The 14,407-nt window shown below is 45.9% G+C and overlaps 1 protein-coding gene across 8 annotated transcripts in view; it reads left to right on the plus strand.

Annotated features, from left to right (window-relative positions):
* The window catches only part of TRIM2 (tripartite motif containing 2), a 189,633-nt gene that overhangs the window by 79,896 nt on the left and 95,330 nt on the right, over positions 1-14,407 (plus strand). For 3 of the 8 annotated variants that reach the window (XM_044930555.2, XM_025268200.3, XM_044930556.2), the window contains exon 1: positions 978-1,469. The exons of the other annotated variants lie outside the window; for them this stretch is intronic. The gene's annotated coding sequence lies outside the window, so the exon portion shown is untranslated. Of the gene's footprint in view, positions 1-977; positions 1,470-14,407 lie in introns of those variants that run through there. 8 annotated transcript variants of the gene reach the window in all.

Raw genomic sequence — 14,407 nt, forward strand, 5'->3', positions numbered from 1 at the left:
GGCACCCTCCATCTACCCCGCTGGCCACGTCAGAAGCCTGAGTGCCTGCCTACAGCTCTGCTCCCCCTTGTGTCTTGGCAACAAATCCTAAAGGCTCCACCTGTGGCACGTCTTTGGAGTGCTTCTCATCCATCCCAGCCCCACCTCCACTCCTTTCCTAGACTGTCTTCCTTCTAGATGCCTTCCACAACCGATCTCTCTGAAACGCAAATCAAATCAAGTCACTTATCTGCTTTAAAATTCTTCAGAGAGGCCTCGCCGCGTGCAAAGGTCAGAAATGAGCCAATAAGATCTTGATGATCTGACTCCTTGCTGTCCTGCATAATCCCGTCTCTCACCATTGCACCTCTCACCTGCTTTCTGCAGTCATTCAGATGTTCAGATCTTCTTCCTCTTCATTCCACCTGATGCCCGTTCAGTCTTCAGAACTCAATGGCAGCCTCCTCTGGGGAAGCCTGTCTTGATTTCCAGCATGATTCAAAACCCATTTCAGTGTTCCTGTAACCCTCTGGACATGGACTATTACAGCAGTTTCACAACCGCTGAAATCATTGGTTTCCACTCCCCTTCTCTCTCCCTGCCCTGCTACTAGTTAGGCACTTTCGAGTAGAGACCTCAGGCTTTTTCCGTCAGTGTTTCCCCAGCCTCGTGCCTGGCACAGAGGAGGCACACAAATGTTTCTAGGCGGAAGGAAGGGGAGGGGACGGAGCGGGGAGATTCCCTACCTCGATCTAATTTACAGAATAAAATGGAAGACCTTGAGACACAGTAATTTCTCCTCGTTTTCCGTGCTCATTGTCAGAATTTACTTAAAGTAAACGCAGAGATTTTTTTTTTCCCCTCTCTCCTTTTGGGGGTTGTGATCGCTTTGAATAATGAGCCATTCTGTTCTGGAGGCTGGCATTTTACAGCCGCGTCAAACTGAAGTCATTCCCCCGTAGGGACAGACTTTGCAGCGTGTTTACAGAGCTGGGGGAGGAAGCGTGCGCGGGAGCAGCCCCGAGGACCGCGCCCACCCTTCCCCTGCCCCAGGACTGCGATCGGCCCTCCCCCGGGAGCCGGCCGCCGAGCCCGCAGTCTGCGCGCGGGGGAAGCTGTCTGTATAGGGGCGCCGCACTGTGTGCGCTTCGCCTGCCTTTTGTGCTGGGATTAGCGCCGCGCCGGGGCCGGGAAAGCGGCGGGCGCCGGGCGGCGCGTAATCCAGGATTTGCTGGGGCCGCGCGGTTGATGGAAAACAGATGTCTCAGCCCCGGGCCTGAGCACGGGATGGAAGTGACCGACCCGAGAGCCTGTTGGAAGCGAGGACGCCGAGTCCAGGCCCTCGGGGATCCAGCGGAGAGGCGGCGCTCCCTCGGCTCGTCCGCTTTCGCAGCTTTAGCCTAGAGCCCGAAATCGCCGGCGGGTGCGCGGCTTTAGCCGCCGCGGGCCGCGCACGCCGCTCCAGTCGCCGAGCGCGTCGCCGTCGCGCGGTAAGTCGTGGTTGCTGGACGGCGGCCCGCGCTGCGCGTGGGCGGCTGCGCCCGTGGGCTGGGCCGCGTCACTCGGAGCCGCCCCTCCGGGCGCCGGCTCGGAGATCGCGGTGCGCGGAACCGGCGGAGACTCGGCTTCCGGGCCCTGGTCCGCGGGCCGGGGCGGGGGCTGGTGCTGGGGGAGCCGGGAACCCGCCGCCCGCCCCGCGCCTGCCCCGCTCTCCGGGGGCCGGGACCCTCCGCCAGTCCGGAAAGGGGCGAGCCCAGCTCGCTTTACTCGTCATTTTGCAACTGAGAGAAAAAGATATTCTGTAACCTTACAGCGCGCGATTTAATAACTGTCGAAAAGATGGATTTCCTTCTCTCTGCCTCGTTACATTTCGGTTGTTTTCCTCCAACCAACTCCTGAAACCGGGTTCCTTCCTAATTAGCTTCCACTCTGATCCTCTGCCCAAGTTGATACTGCAAGTCTGGCTTCTTGGAGGAGAGAGATGTTGATTTTTGAGGGTTTTCAGGGCTTTTGGGGATTGAGACCTTCGGAAAATACATGTACCATGTTGAAAACCGCATGCTGCGGACAAATTAGGTAAGAGTGGGAGTGGGGAGGAAGGCTGGTCTCATAAAGCGCCTGTCAGATCCCATGTTTCTGTGAACCTTAAATTAGTTTCCACCTGTAATCCAATCCCACAGGAAGCTAGTTCTCTCTCCACCCTTCCCCTCCCCTCAGGATTCACCAACCTTAAGAGCAGAGACAGCTTTAGATTCAAATGCTTTTTAAGTGGTTAATTTTAAGCACCTAGACATCCAAGAGTAGGTGAGCCCCTCGGGTGGGAGGGACTACTGTCATAGGAACAACGCTCACCAATGCTTTTTTTCCTCCGTTAAATAGTTTTTAGCCTATTTTCTTATAAAAATTGAGAGTAACTTTTGCATCAATCCATAGGATATAGGGTGGGTTTGTTGCGCGACTCGTTGGTGTTTCCGGGTCCTTTGTCAGGGATTTGAAGATGGACCGTGCATGCTGGGTTCACTACCTGTCGTTCTCTTGACCTCCGGTCTCAGATGGCCACGTGATTTCATCCCTGGCAAATTTAGTTGCCTTTGGATTGAAAGGAACAAAAGAGCAGAAATGACTCAGAACCCTTGGGCCACCACAACCTGAACCAAAGATGCGAAGGATTTGATTGAATTCTTTATGACGCACATTACCTTGTTTCCTTCCTCTTCAAATATATCTAGCAAGTAAGAGTCAATAATGGATGTGAATTTGAGCAGACTCCAGGAGGTAGTGGAGGGCAGAGGAGCCCGCATGCTGCAGTCCATGGAGTCCCAGAGTCAGACACAACCTAGCTGCTGAACAACAAACAACAACAATTTTAAAAGAAAAACTACCTCCTTCCTCCCTTAGGGTAAACCCAGATTTGGTTGAGTGGGGCATGGCCGCTTACACTAAGGAAGTGTCTTCATGGTGGAGATAATTCATATTTTGGGCTGGGGAGAATAGGACTGCACCAGTCTCACTCACGCCCACATTTGTACATTCTTTTCTGTGGACCCTACCTTTTTCTTCCTACCATATTTTATACTATCTTATTTAGGTACATACCATGACTCTATTTTGGCTCATGGAATCTAGCATATGTACCTTTTAGAGGCAAGTTTGTTTAGCTGACTGTGTCCCCTTATCAGTATTAGAACATTTCCCCCAAATCCTGCATATGTTTTCCTGGAAAACTCTTTATCAAATCCTCCATTGGAAATTCCATTGTATCTTTCAAAAGTAAACCTGACCCAGGGATTGAACCAGTGTCTCCTGCGTTGCCCGCAAATTCTTTACCATCTGAGCAACCAGGGAAGCCGTATGTGCCATAGATCTTGAATTATTTTTCTTGCATCATCATTTTAATGTTGACTTGCATGGTTTCCTGATTGCCTGGTCAGCTTTTTGTTCCTGCTTCATATTGAAACACAAATGGAAAGAACTTCTCACGTTTCTTCTCACATTTCTTCACACTGAACAGAGCATACACACTGACCTTTTATTTGGTTTGTCCTTGGGTTGAATTCTGTCCTTGGAATTTCTGTCCACTGCTTGCTTTAGAAAGAGGCTGGATATTTACCTTGGGGCTCAGGCGTGATATGTTTATTTGGCCTTGTCTGAGCAGCAGTAACTCATCACCACTCCAGCTATTGCTTGATGAGAATTTGGCCTACTCAACGGAGATAAACCAGTCTGGTAATTGGCACTTTCAAAGTGCCATCCTGAAATCCTAAAACCTGGGAAGATAACATGATCAGAACCTTCTCCTTCTCTTATTACTGAAAATGACACTGCTTGGTTTGCAGTAAATCCATCTTGGATTGTAAATCCGCCAAAGACGACCTTAGTTTGATTTGCACAGGTTCTGAAGGTTGATGCTGGCAGGTGTTGGCCGGGTGCTTTTTGATGCTGCTGCTAATGAGGCAGATAGAAACGGTGATGGTTTTCCTTTGGGGTTTCATGAGAAAATACCTTCGTGGATATCTGTTTGCGAGGCCTCTCTGAGACTGTTATCTTAAATATTTTGCATCAGGGCTGAGGCTCTGTCATTTTCCATCACCAGCATTATTTCTTATTCTTTTAGATATCAGACCTTAAGACTGGCCTGCCTGTTGACAGGTCTAAAAAAGTCAGTGCCAGTTATCTAAGAGTTTAGTTTATTTTCTCTGCAAGAAAATGGTAAGTCTTTGATATGGCTAGTATTTGTTCCTAGAGTTAGAAGAATTGGTAAATGCAGCCTTCGAGATAAGTAGCTAGAGAGGAAATGAAGGGGAGGAAATCTAATGACACTGAGCGAATTGTTTACCAGCCACTCAGCTTTTATGTATTTTTGAAGAGTGGAGTGGTAATTCCACCTCAGAAAGAGAGCTCGTTGGCAAATACAGATACTGGCTCCTTGCTATGTAAAACTGTTAGTTTTGCATGTCCTCTCTTTGAATCTCATCTTGATTCTAGAACTGAAATATCCTCTCCCTAGAATTTACGATACTTTCTTTTTTTTCATAACATACTGGATGTCTGGATGACATTTATTTAGGCAGAAGAGCTGGCCAGAAAGATTAGGATGTGTACTTGAGTCAAACAAAAACACTGTGTCGGTCAGCATCTTTATTCATTTATGACAGTGTGGAAGGTCTCAGATAGAAGCTGTGGAACTGGTTCGCTTCCGCCCTACCTGCAGTAAAATGATCAACATGCAGACTTCTGGCACCAGAGCAATTTGCACAAATATGCTGGAGGCAGTTGGAGTTCTAGAAGTTGATTAGCCATTTAAATCAGTATATCTTTATGGGAAATGTTTTTCAGGTTTCAGAACGTCTGCTGTTTGAGCAATGTCTTTTTTGGTTTCAGTTGTTCTAAACCAAAATATCTAGAGAGGCATAAAGTCTGGCCGACCTGCTTGTCCCCCTCTAGGCTCAGGACTGGCGTTTTGGAACTTTCATTGCCCACCTTCAAGGATGCCGATTTTAAGGACCAGGAAACAAATAACATGGGAAGGCTCTCAGGTTAAGACTCCTGAAAAGAGAGATCTGACACAAGACCAAAAATGTGAAAGATTACACCCAGTTTTGTTTTAGAATATTCTGTCCAATCAGGTAGAAGAAAGGAAAGCTGTTTTTCAAGCCCCATCTGTCAACCAACAGGATTTGTTGAACAAATATTATGTTTCAAACCCACTGCTTTATGATCTAAGAGGTACAATAGTGTAAAAGGCAGAGCATGAGCCTTGAAGGAATTTTCAAGCTTTGGTGGTGCCATTAGACATCAATGAGCATCCTTCTCCCAGCTGTTCACTGATTTCCTTACCTGGGTAACCAGGTCTAGGGCTGGGCTAGGAGCCCCCTCTATAATTCAGCTCAGATGCCTGCGAGTTGATTCCTTTGGCAGCAAAAGTTGTGTTCTTGGCCCTTCAACACGACCTGGATAAAGTGACACTTTCTGTCGATCCCCAATTCAGTACATGGCTCCATTCCTGTGATATTCCTTCCCCAGCCATCAAACAGTTCATTAATATCAAAATAACCCATAATAGGGGCATAGCTATCCTTGAGATTTGCCTTAATTTAGAGGACAGGATCAGGTCTCTTTCATCTTGAAAACAACCTCTCAGACTAAACAAAGACAGAATGTTCTCTTTTTGCTGACCACATGCAATTTATTTAAATTAGTGTTAAACATTCGACCATGGTGTCAAGGCTATAGTATAAACCCATCTGAAAGAATGAGTTTTCTAGGCCTTCACTGAGGGATTAGAAAAAAAAAAGGCATTAGCCACATCGCAGGGGATTTGCATCCTGTTAGCTTGCCTGGATGTCCTCCCTGTTGAGCACAATGGCAGGGCACCTCGCTGTCTTTGTAGCTGGGCAGCCTGCCTCAGTTAGAATTCTGCTGGGAGTGAAGATAGTGAACTGGAGGCACAGGAGGGGATGGGAAAGGGCAGGAACCTGCAGGACTCAAAAGAAGGGAAGCTTGGGGTCAGTTCTGACCCCTCCCTTTTTGTGTAGTTCAAGGTTAACGCAGTTTCCTTTAGTTTTAATATGTTTTTAATTCAAGTATAGTTGATTTGCAGTGTTGTGTTCATTTCTGCTGTACAGCAAAGTGATTTAGTTTTGCATATGCGTACATATATGTACATTCTTTTTTAATATTCTTTTCCATTATGGTTTATCATAGGATAGCGAATGTAGTTCTCTGTGCTATAGAGTAGGACCTTGTCTATCCATTCTACATATAACAGCTTACCTCTGCTAATTCCAATCTCCCACTCCATCCTTCTTCCAAACCCCGCCCCCTTGGCAGCCACAAGTCCATGATTATGTTTCTGCTTCATAGGTTATTTGTATTTTGATTCCACATGTAAGTGACATGGTATTTGTCTTTCTGACTTCCTCAGTGTGGTGGTCTCGAGGTCCATCCAGGTTGTTGCAGATGGCCTTATTTTATTCTTTTTGTGGCTGAGTCCATTGCATATATGTGCCTTGTCTTCCTTTCCATTCATCTGTTGATGGACATGTAGGTTGTTTCCATGTCTTGACTATTGAGAATTTTCTGCTATGACCATGGATGGGGTGCATGTATCTTTTTGAATTACAGTTTTGTCTGGATATATGCCCAGGGATCGGAGAAGGCAATGGCACCCCACTCCAGTACTTTTGCCTGGAAAATCCCATGGATGGAGGAGCCTGGAAGGCTGCAGTCCATGGGGTCGCTGAGGGTCGGACACAACTGAGCGACTTCACTTTCACTTTCATGCATTGGAGAAGGCAATGGCAACCCACTCCAGTGTTCTTGCCTGGAGAATCCCACGGACAGGGGAGCCTGGTGGGCTGCCGTCTATGGGGTCGCACAGAGTCGGACATGACTGAAGTGACTTAGCAGAGCCCAGGGGTGGGTTTGTTGGATCATATGGAATTCTATTTTTACTTTTCTGGGGAACTTGCATGCTGCTTTCCATAGTGGCTGCACCAACTTAACATTCCCAGCAATGTAGAAGGGTTTTCTTTTCTCCACATCCTCTCCAGCATTTATTTGTAGACTTTTTATTTATTTTTAATTATTTTTATTTTTCTGGCTGTGCCTCACAGCTTATGGGATCTTAGTTCTCCAACCAGGGGCTAAACCCTTCCTCCCTGACTACCAGGGAATTCTCTGTAGACTTTTTGATGATGGCCATTCTGACGGGTGTGAGGTGATACCTCATTGTGGTTTTTATTTGCATTTCTCTGGTGATTAGGGATGCTGAGCATCTTTTCCTGCAGCACAGCTTGCTTTAGTGGCAGCACGGGCTGTCTCGGTGTGCATCGTCTCCCTCGTATTGGTGAGTGAATTGCCTCCTGGGGGAGCTTGGGGCCACTGGCACCCTGGCATTGTTCAGCATGTGTCCAGGGCTCCCTCTGCCTACCTCCTGCATTGATTATTTTTTTTTAATTTAATTTTTATTTTATAATGGAATATAGTTAATTTACAATATTGTGTTAATTTCAGGTGTACAGCAAAGTGACTCATTTATGCATATACATATATACATTCTTTTTCATATTATATTCTCCTATAGGTTATTATAGAATATTGAGTAGAGTTCCCTGTGCTATACAGTAGGTCCCTGCTGTTTATCTATTATCTATTTTATATATACTAGTGTGAACAGTAAGTCCCCTACATATCAAGTTCCATTTTGAGAGCACATTTGCAAGTCCAGTTGGTTTTGTTAAGTCCAACAAAGTTAGCCTGGGTACCCAAGCAACACAGTGGGCTATATAGTACTGTACGGTAATAGTTTTATAATAATTTTCACACAAATAATACATAAAAATGCAAAAAATTTTTAAATCTTACAGTACAGTACCTTGAAATGTTCAGTTGTACAGTACAACAGCCGGCATATAGAGTCTGACATCGAGTAAACAGGCAAGGAGTTACTGATTGGAGGAGGCAAAGGAGGGTGGGCGATGGTAGAGCTGAAGGACCATCAACAACAGGAGATGAAGGGCAAGCTGCAGTCTCATGCCTGACATTGTTGGAATGCGTGATCACATCTTTGAAAGTTCGCAACTTGACAGTTTGTAGGTAGGGGACTTATTATATATGTTAATCCCAAACTCCTAGTTTATCCCTCCCCCGTGTTTCCCCTTTGTAGCCATATTGTGTGAGTCTGTTTCTATTTTGTAAGTAAGTTCATGTGTATCTTTTTTTTAAGATTTCACATGTCAGGGATAGCATATGGCGTTTGCCTTTGCCTTACTTGGCTTAGGATGATCATCCATGTTGCTGCAAGCGGCATTATTCCGTTCTTCTTATGGCTGAGTAATATTCCATGGTGTATACGTGCCACATCTTTATCCATTCCTGTCCATGGACACCTAGGTTATTTCCATGTCTGGGCTATTGTAAATAGTGCTGAGATGAACATTGGGATGTATGTATCATTTAGAATTATGGTTTTCTCTGGATGTATGCCCAAGAGTGGAATTGCTGGATCATATAGTAGTTCTGTTTTTAGTTTTTAAGAAACCTCCGTACTAGTCTCCATAATAGTTGTGTAATTTACAGTCCCACCAGCATTTATTGTTTGTAGACGTTTTGATGATGGCCATTCTGACCAGTGTGAAGTGATACCTCATTTTGATTTGCATTTCTCTACTAATTAGCGATACTGAGCTTCTTTAAATATGCTTTTTGACCATCTGTTTGTCTTCTTTGGAGAAATGTCTATTTAGATCTTTCTGCCTTGGATTCTGCTTATGAAAAGCAAAATAATTGCCAGATTAGTCAAAGAAGGAGATAATAAAAGTGAACCTCTTAAGGAATGTGAGCGCAAGCCGGGATATCCCCTTCTTTTAGCATAACCAGTCAGAAGTTACCCACGGGAAGTGGATAAAAAGATACTCAAATAGGCTGAATGTTTGTGTCTTGATAGCAGCAGAACAGAGGTGGCAAAAATTACATGTCTTTCTCTGGTAAATCATAGCCAACGATGAAACCACTGATCAAGGGCAAACTTAACAAATAGCTACAGAATGTAGCCTCCAGATACCTGGTGCCACGAAGAAGTCTTTTTTCACTAAGTTATTTCCATTTTAGAGAAGCAGGGCCCATCAGCCTGTTGTGCCACACACCCTAGAACAAACGAGCCTGAGATGACAGATACTTTCTTTCGTCCCAGATCACACAGAAGTCACACAGTCCTGCTGTACAAGGCAGTGATGTGACTGGGTGCCATATGCTTAGAAAAAGGATGAGCAGAGGCTAACGGGGTGGGGTGGGGGGTCTTCTTTGATGTTTTTGCCTATTTTCAGCCATCAAGTAGCAATTACCCTTCAAGTGTCCTTCCTCACCTTCCTCCCCAAACATCTCAGTCCAGAAATCTGAAGTACAAAGTAATTGATGCCTAAAGGCTCCCACCCACTGGAAGCTGCCAAGCCCCATCCCCCGCCCAGACAACAGGAGAAGATCTAAGAGCTTGAAACAGGAAGAAGTGGGAGGGTGGTGGAGGGAGGGAGTCTGTGCAAAGTATTCCTTTTTCCCCCCCTTGACGTTTACTCTAATGTCTCTGCTTCAGCTCCAGACCCCACAGGGGAAGGTATGTTTTATTCATTTTTAAAATGATCTCATTGAAAGAAAAAAATCAGTTGTATCTTTCTGGGATTTCCTCTATAAGGCTTTTACTTGTAGTCCACCTAACTGCTTAAACAAAATTTCTGAATTTTTAATAAGCATCTATTACAGATCAAATTCATACTACTTTCTAAAAAGCCTTTGCTTGTCAAGAATGGGAAATAATTAAGAATTTGCTTTGACTAGTTCAAAGCAGTTTCTGTAGTGGGAGAGGGCCAGATATGTTGAGTTATGAAATTCTGAATTCCGTCTGCATGGGAGCTGGTTTTCATTTGTAACATAGTACAAGATATTCTTGGCATGTTTGGGGCTCATTCCACACAGGATGCTCCATGCTGGAACTAAATCTAAGTAGAACTAAATAGATTTCTTTTCTTAGATATTTTTCCGAAACCATTTCCTCTCCATCAAGTCCCTTGGATAAAGGCATTCACCAAAACGCTGCCAGGTCTGAGTTTTTTAGTTTTCAGTCTGCATTATTCAGCCATTCAGCGGGGACCTGTTGATAGGTGGTCAGTAGGGACAGGAGGTCACCAACAGACCAGAGAGATGGCGTCACTCCCAGTGGAGACACTCAGACCTCCTACTTGTCTCCTAGATCTATTTTCCAGGCTGTAGAGACCCAGAGCCCAGTTTTCTGAATTTTACACTTAAAAAACAGCTGCAATACTTACTAACATGCAGTCTGTATTTGGCATCTGGAACATCAGACTGACCACGCAAAATTGTTGGCCAAGTTTAAAGTTTGTGAAACAAATACCAAAGGTGAAGTGAAAGAAGGAAAGTTAATTGAATCCCTTTAAAAAAGAAACATTAAATTAAGAAAAACAAGTCTAAATTCATATGGCTGGGGAAAGATTGCTGGTCTGGGAACATGAATACTCACCAAATGCATCGACTCCATGTAACACCACAGTGCGTCTTCTTTGGAAACTGGACTTTGGCTCTTTTGATATGCTCATGGAATGGACCATATTGAGATTCTAAATTGACAGAGGTCGACTTGCTTTTTTTTTTTTTTTTTTTAGTATTTATTTATTTGACTCTGCCGGGTCTTAGTTGTGGCATGTGGGATCTAGGTCCCTGCCTTGGGATAGAACCCATGCCCCCTGATCTGGGAGCTTGGAGTCTTAGCCACTGGACCACCAGGGAAGTCCTCAACCTTCGTTTGGTATTTCAGCATTTTTGGCAATTCTTGATTAGCTTTCATAAAACCAGTAGAACTAAGTGACCAAATAAAACCAGAATGCAGCGTTAAACCTCTTGACTTGGGGATGACGCATTACCTGTGGATTTATTGCACCAGAGCTGTGTGTCAGGGAGAGCCTGGGGTACTGCATGCCCTCAGGGGGACCGAGGTGACTGCACACCATCTGTCTTTTCTTTATGAAGATGACCCTGCTGACCCCCTGATGTGCTTTGTGGTTTGTCCCATCCTTCCTCCCGCTCTGTTAGTTGTGGAGTTCATTGCCCGCTGTGGCACAGGTCTAGAAGAGCCAGCTCACTTGGCCAAGCCCATAATTTCCTCAGCAGGGCAGCTAACTAGCTGAGCTAACCTGGCACTGTGATAATAATGATTTAATCTCACATTTGAGCAAATCTTCACCTTTTAAAACTCACTTTCATGTAAATTGTTCCATCTTATCTTTACAAGGACTCTGAGAAGTAACATTTTAGAGGTAAGGAAGTCCAGTGAGTTTTCGAGGAAAGGAAGAGTTTGGACTCACAGCTTTGATGTTCCTCATTGACCCAAATGCTCAGTAATGTCCGATCAGATGTTATGTAATAAAATAATAGAAGAACTGTGGGACGCTCTGGTCAAAAAGATGTTTTATTGAGTAAACAAATCTAGGGAGGTGTCTGGAAAAGTGGTTTCCAATAGGGACTTAAAATTTAACTCAAATATTAATGGTAATAATGATTTAATCTCACATTTGAGTAAATGTGAGATTTAAGACCTGAGAGCATCACAAAAGAAACCATTAGGGAACTGTGTGAACAAGGTGTGATTGGGTGTCCGTGTGTAAGATACAGATGACTTGACGACAGTTTAGAGAAAGGCGAAAAGGCAATCGGCCGCAAGATTGGTGACACTGTAACGGTGGAAGAGGACTGATGTTGGAGGCTGAAGGATGTGCGAGGTTTTGATGGCAGAGAGAAGCAGGTGGGGGACATCGCAAGCAAAGGCGGAGAGCCATTTCCAGATAAGGACTAGCGGGAGACACGTCTGATTGGTGCGGAGACTGACCCGAAGGCTGAAGTAGGGAACTTGTGGGAATAAAGGTTGAATGGAGAGGGAGGGGTCGAATTAAAGATATTAAGGCCAAACAGAGACATGGCAGCAAATGTGTGGGCAGGGCTGGCCCCTTCTGGGGAGTGGGAGTGCGTCTCTGGCTCCCAGCAGCCGCAGGCCTTCCTTGGCTTATGGATGGGGCTCTCCCTGTGTCTTCACTTTGTCCTCCTTCTCTGTGTCCAAACTGCCTTTTTTGTTTTTTAATTTTATAAGGACATCAGACATATTAGGGGCTTCCGTGGTAGCTCAGCTGGTAAGAATCCACCTACAATGCAGGAGACCTGGGTTCAATCCCTGGGTTGGGAAGATCCTTTGGAGAAGGGAATGGCTACCTTCTCCAGTATTCTTGCCTGGAGAATCCCATGGACAGAGGAGCCTGACGGGCTACAGTCCATGGGGTTGCAAAGAGTCAGACACCACTGAAGCGACTGAACACACACACACCAGACATACTGCATTAGCATCCACTTGACAGCTTCATTTTCACTTTGTCACCTCTGTGAAGATCTGTTTCCAAATAAGGTCATATTCTGAGGTGCTGCTGCTGCTGCTGCTAAGTCGCTTCAGTCGTGTCCGACTCTGTGCGACCCCACAGACGGCAGCCCACCAGGCTCCCCCGTCCCTGGGATTCTCCAGGCAAGAACACTGGAGTGGGTTGCCATTTCCTTCTCCAATGCATGAAAGTGAAAAGTGAAAGGGAAGTCGCTCAGTCATGTCTGACTCTTAGCGACCTCATGGACTGCAGCCTACCAGGCTCCTCTGTCCATGGGATTTTCCAGGCAAGAGTACTGGAGTGGGGTGCCACTGCCTTCTCCCGATAATCATTTTAGAACATGGCAGTTTACAGAGCCTTTCTGCTGTGCTACATGCATGGATCTTGATGAGCGTGTCTGGAATCCCAGGACTCTGACCTGGGAGGAGGACCAGCGGGGAAGCCATCCGCACCGGTGAGGGCAGCTGCGTGTGCCAAATGTGAGGCAGTGACTGGGCGGAGGCACCTGCGGGTCACGGGGGACCAAGCCAGCTGTCCTCTCTCTCGATGTGGATTTGGACGTCAGGTGCACGCACGCTGGCCTCTGACCCGGGAGACAGGGTGAGATACCTGAGGGAACGGACACAAGGGGAGCTTGGTGGGCTGGGAATTCTGGCATTGCTCATGAAAAGCAGCAGCAAGTAAACAGGTAGAGGAGAGACAGCAAGGTTCTGAAGAGAAATTTGCAGCACCACACACTGTAGAGGGCAAGAAAGGAACTGGGGAAGAGTTGACTAGGGGGTCAACCTGGGGAAGACTTGGATTTTTGTTGTTCTTCAGTTGCTTAGTCATGTCCGACTCTTGAGACCCCATGAACTGCAACACGCCGGGCTTCCTTGTCCTTCACCATCTCCTGGAGCTTGCTCAAACCCATGTCCATCGAGTCGGTGATGCCATCTAGCCATCTCATTCTCTGTCGTCCCCTTCTCCTCCTGCCCCCAATCCCTCCCAGCATCAGGGTCTTTTCCAACAAGTCAGCTCTTCGAATCAGGTGGCCAAAGTATTGGAGTTTCAGCTTCAGCATCAGTCCTTCCGATGAATATACAGGGTTGGTAAATTCATTGGAGAGAGCTAGTGTCAAGGAAAAGATGGAAAGAAAGAAGACGGTAGCCACAGGGCAGTAGGGTTCAGAAAACGGTTGGGGGTTTTATTTTGAAGTCAAATTTTTTTAAGATACTGATTATGAATAGAAACCACCACCACCACCCAAAGCACCACAATCAAGATACAGAACAGGTTCTGCTCCCCTAACATTCTGTCCTGCTGAGGGACTTTCTGAGAGGAAACCGGGGTCCATATAGTCAAAGCTGTGGTTTTTCCAGTAGTCATGTAGAGATGTGAGAGTTGGACCATAAAGAATGGTTGCTCTCCATATTTGGTGCTGGAGAAGACTCTTGAGGGTCCCTTGGCCAGCAAGGAGGTGAAGCCAATCAATCTTAAGTAAATCAACCCTGAATACTCACTGGAAGGACTGAAGCTGAAGCTGAAGCTCCAATACTTTGGCCACCTGATGGGAATAGCCGACTCAATGGAAAAGACCCTTATGCTGGGGAAAATTGAGGGCAGGAGGAGAAGGGGGTGACAGAAGAAATGAGATGGTTGGATGGCATCACTGATTCGATGGACGTGAACTCAGGCAAACTCTGGGAGATGGTGATGGACAAGGAAGCCTGGCATGCTGCATGGGGTCATGGACAGGCGGATATGACTTGGCAACTCAACAACAACAGGGTTTGTTTGAACTCAGAAGGGAGGGAAATTATGTTAAAGGAGAAAATGATGGCAGTAAAGAGGAATGTAGGCTTAACTGAGAGAATGAGACCCTGGAGCTACTCAGAAAGGTTTAATTATACTGAAAAGGAATACTCCTGTCTTCCTATGGAGCAGCAGGAAGAGTATGTACATTCAGGTTCTGTGATATATCTGGGGAGTGGATTCTTACAGTCCTGCCAGCAGAA

Source organism: Bubalus bubalis, chromosome 17, assembly GCF_019923935.1.
Source record: "Bubalus bubalis isolate 160015118507 breed Murrah chromosome 17, NDDB_SH_1, whole genome shotgun sequence".
Classification (NCBI taxonomy): Eukaryota; Metazoa; Chordata; class Mammalia; order Artiodactyla; family Bovidae; genus Bubalus; species Bubalus bubalis.